The sequence below is a fragment of the Cupressus sempervirens genome, chromosome 3, assembly GCF_028749045.1.
Source record: "Cupressus sempervirens isolate cs-2001-9-10 chromosome 3, ASM2874904v1, whole genome shotgun sequence".
Lineage (NCBI taxonomy): Eukaryota > Viridiplantae > Streptophyta > Pinopsida > Cupressales > Cupressaceae > Cupressus > Cupressus sempervirens.
Window position 1 is genome coordinate 601,169,055 of NC_143120.1, and position 13,821 is coordinate 601,182,875.

The 13,821-nt window shown below is 33.5% G+C and overlaps 1 pseudogene; it reads left to right on the forward strand.

Annotated features, from left to right (window-relative positions):
- Window positions 1-2,497: 2,497 nt before the first annotated feature.
- LOC149568106 (uncharacterized) lies at window positions 2,498-12,143 on the forward strand (annotated as a pseudogene).
- The last annotated feature ends 1,678 nt before the right edge of the window (window positions 12,144-13,821 follow it).

A 13,821-nucleotide genomic window follows, 5' to 3' on the forward strand; every position in this document is an offset into this window, starting at 1 on the left:
CATAGCCCACACTAGAGAACCACTTCATTTTGCTACTCAACATGTTCTAGTTAATAATACAATGCCAAAGATATAAAACATAAATGCATAAAATATTCCAAACTATACAAAAGGATATAGAGTATGGTCCACTAGACTCACCACGAGCATGTGCCATTTGGACCTCAACATAGGAGCATAGTTCTACGACATGCCTAGATGCAATTTTAGCATCATACATGTGCATATTACACATGGTATCACACACATATAATGAATTAAAATAATGTAAGAATTTTCTATGAACACAAGTTATGAAATGCAAGGTTTTAGCTTGATTTATGGATCAAGAAGCACTAACTTGAACAAACCTAAGAGCACATACACTTCACATGATCCTAATAACCTATGCATGCATCATGATACTAAGAGTGTGGTCACATCATCAACTCTTAATGAACCAAAAGAAACCAAAAGAATGAGACAAAAGAGGTTTAATAGTGCAAACAAGGTCATAAGTATGGAAACATATGTATGTATGTAGATGTATTGTAATGGTGGATGTATTGTAATGATAGAGATGCACACAGGTACGACATCATGTTACATACATACATCCACCATTACGACATATGTCTACAACCTAAACTAAATCGTAATGGTAGATGTATGTATGTAACATATGTCATACGTACGTGCCTATCTATCCTTACTCGTGTACTCAATGTCGCCTTGTCAATAAGTAAAATTCAGTTATTAGCAATTGTGCATTTGATGAGTTGGGTATAATTTTTAATTGTTATTATTAATAAATATAGTTTGTTGTAAGTATTATTATTATTATATATATTTGTATTTGTATAAATATATTAAATAATATATTTTAAGAATATTATTAATTGCTATAAAGTTAATTTAAGTTATTAATTATATTATAATATTATAATTTGAAGTTCAAAAATAAAATAAATATTTTTACATTTTTTTTACATAAATAATTTTTTATTATTTTTAAATTATTAATTATTTACCTATTACTATATTAGTTTTTAAATATTTATTTACATAAATTAATTTTGTATTTTAGAAAGTAAAAATTTTATTTTGATTTTGATTATTTTTGTTTAAACCATCTATGAGAATTATATTCTTAAATGTATATATGAAATATGAATCAATTCTCAAATAAATCAATTTTAATTTTATACATACATTTAATAACATAATTTTAATTTATTTATTTAAATAATTTTAAAGTAGTTTTCAAATCATAGATAATTTAATTAATAATGTATAATGTATGCTTGCATTTCTATGAAACAGTTACAAATTATGATGGCATATATGAAACATACCTAAAGAATAAATCAAATTTAATGCAATTATATGTATGTGTAAGAATGCTAAATATCTTCTATTTTTAAACCAAATTATTTATTTGTATTTTTTTTTTACCATAACTGTATTGAATTTGATTTGTTCTTTGGTATGTTACATATATCCCATCATAATCTGAATTGTTATAAAATAATATAATAAGGATCAAATTTGAAAAGTTATGGAGGAAAATGACAGAGCTAAAATTTGGACGATATATGCTGGAGGACATTGACAGTTTGATTTTAATGTGCACTATAAAATCTTTTCTTTCTGATGTCTTACAAGACTTGTTATCATATAGAGTTTTCTTTATCATGTGACGAACTAGATTTGAATAGTACACAAGCTCAAGAAGACATTGAATATAGGTTGGATTTCAATGGCCATGCAAAAAGTTGTAGATAAAATATCCATGACATTGATAGAAATAAGATTTGAATGATTATGCAAGAATCTGGGAGAGATAAAATTTGGATGGTATATACAGGAGTACATTCACCATTTGATTTAAATGTGTAGTACAACTTTTTTGATTACCAAACATGGTCATTACTTTCACCCATCTATTTATTCCTCCACCATTTCACTCTTATTCTCATAACCCCACTCTATGTTCCCCCTACCCAACAAAGGTTTAGTGAGACATTGACCTAGATTAGATTTGAATGGTTATGGAGAAAACTCACAAAAATAAAATTTGGATGGTATATGTAGGACTACATTGACAGTTTGATTTCATATGCAGTACAAGGGTTTGGACTATTAAAACATGCTCACTACTTTTCCTAATCTATTTATTTCTCCACTACTTCAGTCTAATCATCATCAATTTCTCTCTGTGTTCCCCCTACCTCATAGTTGCTTGGTCTTTTTTCATTACTTTATCCAATCCTTTCCTTTTTAAATTTTTCTCATTACTTTATCCAATGCTTTCCATTTTCTTAATCTCTTCTCTTCCTCGTTCTATAAGCAATCTCTCTCATAACAAGAAATTCTCTTATGATTCAAAGCTATTGTTTCTAGAAATGGAAATTCTTCTCTACCTGACTAGACTTCACTTCACCATGTCTATAATTGGACTGACATCTCCTACCACTCCTCTTCTTCTAACTCCATCTGTGCTATCCACTTGACCCAAATGAATTTACATGTCAATATCTCTCTTGCCCTTAGTAATCTCTCCTCTCTTCACTCCCTCAACCTCTCACAAAATCACCTCATTGGTTCCATTCCTCCCCAACTTGATCACTTGCAACAGCTACAAATACTTTGGCTTGAACAAAATCAATTACGAGGAACCATTCACCCTCTCTCTCCACTTTACACTCTCTCTATTTTCTAGCACTCTCCCTCAACCACTTGTATGACACCATTCTGCATGAGCTCGATATTCTCAAAAGTTTTAAGCACCTCTACCTAGGTGTTAACAATCTCATATATACCATTCCAACCTCTTTAAAAAATCTCTCCTCCCTAGTACAATTGGAGTTGGCCCAGAATGAGTTATCAGGCACCATCCCTCCTGAATTGGGCATGCTCACTGCACTAGAATATCTCAACATATGTGAAAATCAACTAAGTAGAAACATACCGAACTCCTTGGAAAATTATTCCCCTCTCTAAGTACTTTATATAGAATACAAAAATCTTGATGGAATAGTTCCAATGAAGTTAGGTAAGTTGAACCTACTAACCTGACTTTACCTACACAACAATCAACTTGTTAGCAATAACACTAACACATTGGCCTTTCTCACTACTCACACGAATCACTCTCACTTGCAAAAGATAGCTATTGGAAGTAATCATTTCACTTTTATATTGCGCCCATTCATAGGAGAACTATCTTCTAATCTTTATTACTTGATTTTATCAAACAACATGATAAGTGGTAACATACCCCAATAGATGGCCAATTTGACAAACTTAACTTTTCTAGATCTAGGCGTTCATCATTTCAATGACACTATTCCATATTGAATTGAAAGGTTTTATTAGTTGGAATGGTTGTACTTGGATGAGAATCAATTAGAGGGAAGCATTCCTAGCGAGATTGGCCAAATGCAACATCTAGGGCTCTTAAATCTTTCCCACGACTAGTTATCTCGAAAAATACTAGATTCTCTTTGTAACTCCCAAGAGCTAAGATATCTTTATATAGAGCACAAGAATATATCAAGGGGGATCGTTATTGGTTTGGAGGGATGTTAGAAGTTAGAGGCCCTTGAATTATCTCACAATAAACTAGGGGAAATGATACCGAGGGAAGTCATTGCCAACCTTAAAAACCTATAATTCTATCTCAACTTGTCATGGAATTCCCTACAAGGATCATTGTCATAGGAAATAAGTAAAATTATAATGGCTCAAGGCATAGATATATTTGGGAATCAACTTATTGGGCTCATTCTAGTTTCACTTGGATACTCCACAACATTAGAGCACCTAAACCTATCCCACAACTCCTTTGTAGGTCCAATACCACATTCAATCTCTAAATTAAAAAATCTCCAATAGATTGATCTTTCTTTCAATAATTTTTTAGGGATGATTCTAGAAGAGGGCTTGTTTCCAAATAGAATTTTTGTAACATTGTTAATGGGGAACCCTATCAGAAATTTTTTGTGACATGCTTGGTTTCCCCTGGAGCCAAATGCCCACCTACCCACTTGATGTTCATTAACTCAATAGGTGAGTTTGAATTTTGAAAGGAGAGGGAATTTTTTTGAAGCCAAACAAAAGCAATGAATCTCTTTCATTCGATTGGAAAGAGTTGAGACAGAAGAGAAGAAGTGCAGAGCATAGAACAGAGAAGGAAGAAGATCAACAAATTAGAATAAACTAAGAATATTTAGAGTTCAAAGGAAAAAAGGAAGGTTCAATATCACAACACATTTTTAATCTATAAGTTTATTTTGGTTTTTCTTGAGAAGTAGTGATTTTTCCAGGCATATTGTATGTAGCCTTTTAGTATTATAAGTTTAAGATTAAGTTTTATCAATTGAAGTATTTTGTAGTTTTCTAGTTGAAGCTGAATGCTCCCATATTTTGTGATAGTTTTAACCTAGTTGAATAGAAATAAATTAAGTAGGCATACTTATTGATCCAATTGTGGTTGGTTCATTTTTGTCTCCTTTTTCTTTCTATTGAATGCTTAGTATTTGAGAAGTTCATACTTGCAAGTTTTTGTTGTTATCCTCTCTATGTTTTAATGGTGGAAATGTTTAGACAATAAGTCAATAGATACCTCACTCAATTCACTCCTTAACTAAGATATTCCTCTATCAACTTGGTTTGTGTAAGGTATTTTGTCTCTATTATGTCAATTGAGCAACTATTTTTCTTACCAAGTTCACTTGGTGCCTTCATCAACCAAGTTCTCTATTATATGTGTGTTTTGAATGTTGGGCCTATCAAGCTCCACCTTCCCTTTGTTGACCAAGCTCACTTTACATTTACTATGCCAAGCTCCACCTCCATTTGGTGATCGAGCTCACTCGACATCCTCTTGTGCTAAGTTTCCCTTACTATCAAGCTTACTTAGCTTCTTTATGTGCCAAGTCACTTGGCACCATCTATCTGTCACTCAAAATCACCTTGTGCTAAGAAAAAGTGTCACTTGACATTCTTTTTTTTTATAGAGAATGTTAGGTTTTGAAGTTAGATTCTTTACATGGTATCAGATATTTAAGGCCCCACATCCATAGTGAGTTAAGGCATTTATTTTCTAGGCATATCTAACATGGTAGGAGATGCAAGAAAGATATGCAAGAAACCACAATCCTTTAATGGATAGAATTATAATACATGGGAAAAGAAGATGAAAACCATAATGGTTGCTAATTATTTGTGGGAGTTTGTGATCAATGAGTTCAATGATGTTACCATACCAACACTATATGATGTCCTCACAAACCCATAGAAGACTCAATTGAAAGAGTCAAGGAGAAAGGATGCAAAAGCATTAAGTCTAATTGAGGCAACAATGCCAGAGACATTTTTTCACAAGATTGTAGTAGCAAATTATTCAAAGGAAGCTTGGGATATCCTTGAGATAAACTTCAAGGGGATTGATAAGGTTAGAGTAGTAAAGCTACAGATGATTAGAAGGGAGTTTGAGAACCTTAAAATGAAGGACAATGAACCTATTGTAGAGTACAACTCACAAATCTCCACTTTGATAAACTGACTCAAATCAAATGGAGAAGAGTATGAAGAGAAAATTATTGTGGAAAATATATTGAGAAGTTTACCTCATAAATATGATAATCTGATGATGAACATTGAGGAAGAAAAGGACCTCACCACATTGACCATGGATGAGTTGATGTGAACTCTCCAAACCCATGAGCACCGAATCAATAGATCAGGAACAACTTCCCAAGAGTAGTCTTTCAAGGCTCAAGAGAATTTAAGAGGTATGGGGAGAGGAAGAAATGGCTTTGGTAGAGGCTCAAGAAGTAGAGGTCCTAGAAGGAACGGTCAAAAGAATATTGGTGTAGAAAGCTTAGGAAAAGAAAGCAATAAAGAGGGTCCAAACACCTCTCAAAATAGCTCTAGAGGAGGTAAGAAGAATTACAACTCTAATAAGAGCAATGTAGAATGCTACTACTATCATAAGTTTGGACATTATGCTATTGAATGATGGAAGAATCAGGATGATCAGTCAAGACTGAATGCAAATGTGGTTGATGTGACCATGGTAAATACAAACAATCTCACATCCTCCATCATTTGTAACATTGGTGAAGAAGGCAACCCTATAGTATGGTACTTAGATAGTAGTTGTAGAAACCACATGAGTGGTAATGAAAGTTCATTTTCTTTCTTTGATAGGATTTTTAAGTTTGAAATTAAGATGGGAAATAATGGAACCATTCCCATATTGGCAAAAGTATCTATCATGGTCTACACCAAGCAATGTCAAAAGAAGTAGATACAAAATGTATATTTTTCCCCCAGTATGAAGCATAATTTGATGAGTGTTGGAAACATCATTAAAAATGGTTATAAGGTACTAATGAAAAATGAAAAGTATGTCATTCATGAGAAGGGTGATAGTAATAGATTACTTGTAGTAGTTCAAAATGACAAAGAACCAGATGTTCCCCATGAGGATAGAGAATTTGTTATCTTCTCAAGTCAGTGTGCACCTCCCAAGCATGCATGTACACAAGTACATCAGAAATAAACTCTTAGGAGCATGATTGAAGACCCCTCCAAGATTTGGCATCTCAGGTATGGACATCTTGGCTTTTTTGGTTTAAATTTGTTGTCCAAAAAAAGAATGGTAGATGGTTTTCCAGGCATAGTAGATTCATGTGACAAGTGTGAGGCTTGCATTTTGGGTAAGCAACATAGCCTTCCATTTAATTTTAGAAATTATAGAAGTGCTAGAGCAACATTAGAATTGGTTCATTTTGATTTAGTAGGCCCTATGCAAACTACTTCTATTGGGGGGAGTACTTATTTTATGACATTCATAGATAATTTTAGTTGTAGGACATGGGTATATTTTTTGAAGAACAAATCTAAAGAATTTGATAAATTTGTTGAATTTAAAGCCCTAGCTGAAAAAAAATATGGACATTATGTCAAAGTCCTTAGGTCAGATAGAGAAATGGTGTATACCTCCAATTTGTTTGTAAATTTTTGCAGGAAGAATGGCATTAAGAAAGAGTTTATAGACAATTATGCCCCAAAAAAAAATTGTTGTCTAAGAAAAAGAATGGTAGATGGTTTTCCAAGCATAGTAGATTCATGTGACAAGTGTGAGGCTTGCATTTTGGGTAAGAAACATAGGCTTCCATTTAATTTTGGAAATTCTAGAAGTGCTAGAGCACCATTAGAATTGGTTCATTTTGATTTAGTAGGCCCTATGCAAACTACTTCTATTGGGGGGAGTACTTATTTTATTACATTCATAGATGATTTTAGTCGTAGGACATGGGTATATTTTTTGAAGAAAAAATCTAAAGAATTTGATAAATTTGTTGAATTTAAAGCCCTAGCTAAAAAAGAATATGGAAATTATGTCAAAGTCGTTAGGTCAGATAGAGAAATGGTGTATACCTCCAATTTTTTTGTAAATTTTTGTAGGAAGAATGGCATTAAGAAAGAGCTTATAGACAGTTATACCCCGCAACCAAATGAAGTGGCTGAGAGGAAGAACATGACCATTGTTGAAATGGCTAGAAGCATGATGATAGAAAAGGGACTCCCAACTAAATATTGGGGAGAGGTTGTACCAACAATAATGTATTTGATAAATATGTTTCCTACAAAGTCAGTTCATGACAAGATTCCTCTTGAAGAATGGTCAAGGAATAGATGGATAGTTGAGCACTTGAGAGTGTTCAAATGTGTAGCATATGCACATGTGCTAAAGGAACAAAGGTAGAAGCTAGGTGACAAAGGTGTGAAGTATATCTTCATGGGCTATAGCTCAAAATCAAAGGCTTATAGAATGTATGATCTGATCACTAAGAAGATCATCATTTCACGAAATGTAGAGTTTCTTGAAAATCAGTCATGGGAGAGCTTAGTTGATGAATCCTCAAGCACTTTAATAAAAGTGTCAAATTTTGACAAGGAAGAGGAAGATATAGGTGATCACAAGTTGATGGAGCAACAAACATGGATTGTAGACAAAGGGAAAAGGGCAAGCATCCTCTTACATGTTGAGTTTTAGCTCCAAGTAGTTCAAGACAACCTTGAGCTAGTATGCAAAACAATAGTAGCAACAATACTAAAAATTGAGATGCCACTCTCACCTCCCTATTGCCAAGAAATACTAAGAGTCTAAAGAAGATATACCAAGATGAAAGGTATGAGGAATATTATGATTAGAGTGTTAATTTTGCATTATTTTCTCATAGTGATCCAATTTACTTTGAAGAAGCTATGAAAGAAGAGAAATGGTGTAACATCATCAATAAGGAAATATATACTAGTGAAAGAAATGAGACATGGGAGTTAACCACTCTGCTCCTAAGAAGCAATCAATTGGAGTGAAATGGGTTTACACAACCAAGTGCAATGCTGAAGGAAAAATAGATAGGCATAAGGAACGTTTGTGATCAAGGTGTATAAGAAATAGTATGATAGAGATTATGATGAGACATATGCCCCAGTTGCAAGAATGAAATTCATGTGTGTTGTCATATCAATTGTAGCTCAACACAAATGGAAGGTATATCAAATGGATGTGAAGTCTACCTTCTTGAATGGTGTATTCAAAGAAGAGGTCTATGTGGAGCAGCCACCTATTTATGAAGTCATGGGTGAAGAACACAAGGTGTACATATTGAGAAAAGCTCTATATAGGCTCAAGCAAGCTACATGGGCACGATACAAGAGTATTGACTCATACTTGGTGAGCAATGGCTTTAGAAAAAGCAATGGTGAACCCACTATCTACATCAAGGCAACAAAAGGTAAGGTATTGATTGCTATCTTGTATGTTGATGACTTAATCTTCACTGGAAATGATAATTTCCTAATTGGTGAGCTCAAAAAGGCCATGAAGAATAATTTTGAAATGATAGAACTAGGTATCTTGAAGTATTTTCTAGGCATGGAAGTAAAAAAAATGAACGATGGCATCTTCATCTATCAAGAAAAATATGCAAAGCAGATCTTGGAGAGATCCAAAATGCAAAACATTAAGGTAGCCCCCACACTAATAGTAGCAGGTCTAAATTTGAGCAAGAAAGATTGTAGAAAAAGTGTGAATCCAACATTATACAAGAGTATGGTTGGAAGTCTAATGTATTTGATAGCAACTTAGCCTGACATGATACATGCAATAAGTTTGATTTCTAGATTTATGGAAATACCAAAGAATTCTCATTGGCAAGCAAGACAGAGGATCCTAAGGTATGTGAAAGGTACCAAGGGATTTTGAATTTTGTATATTGTAGATAATGATTTTAATTTGGTTGGTTACACTGATAGCAATTGGGTTGGAAGTCTAGATGATAGGAAGAGCACTTTTAGATACATGTTCTATATGGGATTGAGTGCAATTTTATGGGCATCCAAGAAGCAACCTATTATTGCTTAATCTATAGTAGAGGTTGAATACATAGCAAAAAATGTAGCAACATGTAAAGCTATTTGGTTAACAAGGATTTTGATAGATTTGAATGAAAGGAAAGAGGATGGAACTGCAATCTTTTGTGACAACATCTCCTCAATTGCACTATCTAATAATCCAATCTTCCATGGGAGACGCAAACACATAGAGATTAGATATCACTTTATCAAAGAGATGGTAGAGAATAGAGATATCAAAATGGAATTTTGTAAGTTTGTGCAATAGCTAACAAACATATTTACTAATCTTTTTGGCATAGGAACTTTTGTGCACCTTAGAAGGAGCCTTGGTGTAGTTGTTGTAGTTGTTTTGGATCAAGAGTGACCCTTGCTTTGATTGCTTCAAAAAAATGGGGGAGTGTCAGAAATTTGATGTAATGTGGTTAGTTTCCTCTTTAACCAAATGCCCACCTACCTACCTGACGCTCATTAACTTGGTAGGTGAGTTTGAATTTTGAAAAGAGAGGGAAATGTTTTTGAAGCCAGATAAAATGAATCAATATCTTTCATTTGATTAGAGAGAGAGAGAGAGAGAGAGAGTTGAGACAAAAGATAAGAAGTGTAGAGCACAAAGTAGAGAAGGAAGAAGATTGGTAGATTAGAACAGAGGAGGAATATCTAGAGTTTAGAGGAAAAAAGGAAGGTTTAGTGCCATAGTAGATGTTGAATCTCTTTGTTATTCTATAAGTTCATTTTGGTTTGTTCTGAGAAGTAGTGATTTCTCCAGGCATATTGTATGTAGCCTTTAGTGTTGTAAGTTTAAGATTAAGTTTTATCAATTGAAGTATTTTGTGGTTTCCTGGTTAAAGTTGAATGCTCCTATATTTTGTGATAGGTTTAACCTAGTTGAATAGAAATCAACCAAGAAGGCATACTTATTGATCCAAGTGTGGTTTGTTCATTGTTGTCTCCTTTCGATTTGCTATTGCATGCTTAGTATTTGAGAAGTTCATACTTACAAGTTTTTGTTGTTATCCTCTCTGTGTTTTAATGGTGGAAATGTTTAGATAGTATGTTTGTAGATGGCTCACTTGGTTCACTCCTTAATTGAGATCTTCCTCTATCAACTCTATTTGTATGTCATGTTGTCTCTACCAATTCCACCAAGTAGTTGTCATTCTTACTGAGTTCAATCTATGCCTTTGTTGGCTGATTTCTCCAAGTTTTTGTGTTTGTTGAGTGTTGAGCCTACCAAGATCCACCTTCCCTTTGTTGATCAAGCTCACTCAGTGTACACTGTGATAAGCTCCACCTCCATTTGATGATTGAGCTCATTGAACATCCTCTTGTTCTGAGATTCCCTTACTATCAAGCTTACTTAGCTTCTTGATATGGTCAGTCACTCAACACCATCTGCATGTCACTCGACATCCTCTCATGCTTATCAAAACTATCACTTGACATTCTTTGTTTGTCAAGTGAATGTTAGGTTGTGAAGTTAAATTCTTTACAAACCCTAGCCTATGTGGTCCCAAAAATTATCCATTGCCTCCATGCCCAACCCACACCCACAAAAAGCATTCCATGTTTAAGAAAATAGTCATATCAATTGGATTTATATTTAGCTTCTTCATTCTAGTAAAGCTATGGAAACATAAATTTGTAGGCCAACTAGTCCTTCCCTTGAGCTTCATTTTAGAGAGTACTGGCTACCCAAAATTTTCTTATCAAGATCTTGTCATTGCAATGTCTAGATTTGATGAGTTGAGCTTGCTTGGAGAGGGTAATTTCAGATCTTTCTACAAAGGTATCTTGAGGGATGGTAATATCATTACAACCAAGACTCTTAATTTTTAAAATGAAGAAGCTCTAAAGTGTTTTAAGAGAGAGTACAAATTTTTAGGGTGGATTCAACATCATAACCTCATTAGAATCATAAGTGAACTATTTTTCCCTAACTTAAAAGGTTTGATTCTTTAGTTTGCAACTAACGGGAGTCTAGAAAAATATTTGCAACCTGCTAGGGATGATCAAAGATTTTGTAAATTGGGATTGACAGAGTGCTTGAGCATTGCTATAGATGTAACTCATGCAATGGAATATTTACATCATGATTGTATTCTACAAATTGTGCACTATGATTTAAAGCCTTGAAATATGCTCTTAGATGTAACCATGAAAGCCCTTGTAATTGATTTTGGTATAGCCTGTTTAACTATTACCAATCTTGTGGATCTAGTGAGTACAACAACATTTGGACTCAAAGGATCCATTGGCTAGATTGCTCTAGGTAAATTTTTTGATTTATCTTTATATTGGTATCATCATTTAAATTATTATCTTTTAATGAGTTTAATTAATAAAATGAATTGTAGAGTATGGATTGGGTGGGAGTGTTTCTGCAAAGGGAGATGTGTATAGTTTTGGAATTTTTATATTAGAGATTATTACAAGGAGGAGACCAAGTGATGACATGTTTTTTGAAGACATGAGCCTACAAAAGTGGGTGATGTTGGCTTGTTTAGAGAGATTGGAAGATATTGTTAATAGTGAACTGCTGAAAGAAGTGAATGAAAATGTGGAAGACAATAGATGTCTTCTTTATTTTATTCAAGTTGGTTTTCTTTGTATTGTACATTGAAAAACCAAGAGAGTGACCTTCCATGAGAGGTATAGTGAATGTGTTGGAGAAGCTAAGGACATCTTTCATGGGTGATGGGAGGCGAAGTTGCTTCCAGTTTAAGTAGTTCATTTTGGATGTTTATAACTTCCAAACTAGTTTTATTACTCTTTATTTGATAGTTTCATCTTCTAGCACCAGCATTAGAATTGTTTCAATCCAAATTTGTTTCTTAAACTATAGTTTTGCAAGCTTGTAAGAAGATCCAATTCATGTATTTACTTTGATGTAGTTTAGAAAAGTATGATGATGTCAATTAGCACTCTCTCACAGCTGGGGAAGCCCAAGCTTATATTCATGTTTTTCTTATGGATATATTGTTTCTTATGGAGCTTTTTCATATTACTATTGGGATGCTTTTCAATGAACAATTTTCTTTTAACCTTCTTATCTCAACTACTCATTTCATGTATCCCAGCCTCAACTACTATATTGACATCTTCTTTTAATTGTAGCTATCATATACCATTTGTTCATGTTTCAACTGATGTAGTTTTTCTCCTATTTTTTAATGTTATATGTGAATTCAATATTGCTTTTTTCAATACTAAAAAATATGATATTGTTAATGCGTACTTATTGAAAATGTGAAAATCAAGGGGACCTTGCATTAAATATTTAGATGATGCATTTGGTAAGGCAATTACTTTGAAGTTTTTTTTCTACCATAAGGTGCTTGTAAACTTGATAAAACTACTCTATGGATTTTGCAACACCTTGTCCATTTCTTCAAATTACATTACCCACATGTCAAGTCAGACTGATTTGAATATATGTGTAAGTGCACCAAGTTGTGGTGACAAAAGGGGGGTATAAGTGGACACCTTTTTCCTGAAATCAGCAATTTCTGGACTTCAACAAGAATTTGAAGATAGTTACGCTCAAAATTTTAAGATATGACAAAAATAAAAGTCATAGTCCTCTGAATCTAGTTTCCAAACTACTAATTTTTCTTCAAAATGGTTTAGTTTTAGGTCCTCAAAAAAGGGGACGACAAAAAGTGGTGTTGTTTATTCCAAAAAAACATAACATAGTACAAAGTGCGGCCCCCCTAAAATTTTAACTTTTTTTTTGAAAATCTTTAATTGCTTTGGTCAAAAGTTACCTAACACTATGTAGTTCATCCCAAATTTTTTGGGTAATTTTATAATGTGTTTTTTTTTTTAATGAATTTTTAAACCAGACACATCCCAAAAATGTGAAACATCTGTGTGCTCCCCCTAGAAATGATTGAAAACTAATCTAAAATCAAAACTTATTTTTTTCAAAGTGTGTAGAATGGAGTCTAGTTTCTAAAAAACTAAGTTGTTGCAAAATCCGATGAACGAGCTAAAATCTACAGCCCAATTAGTACATGTTGGTTTTTGACAAAAAATGGGCATACATTCAAAAGAAATTATAGATGAAAGGCTTGAAATAGTTCAAATAAAAAATAAATTATATGGTTGTGTAGCTAACACAGAGACCTACAATGTCATGTAGCCTAATTTTATCAATGTTCAACCACGAGGAAACTGGAAGGAGAGCACACAAGAAAAATCAATCATTTTTTGTATATTTGCAGCAAAACACATCTCAGACCAGTTTATAGACTCCAAAGCTTTGGGTTGGATCCCCAAGCCAAAGCCAAACATTAGGCTTAGTAGAATGTAAAGCTTTAAATAGTGTGTACGCACTATAGCACGCATGCACTATTTAAAGCAATTTAAATTTACTTTTAAATAGCGCGTACGTGCTTTGTAATT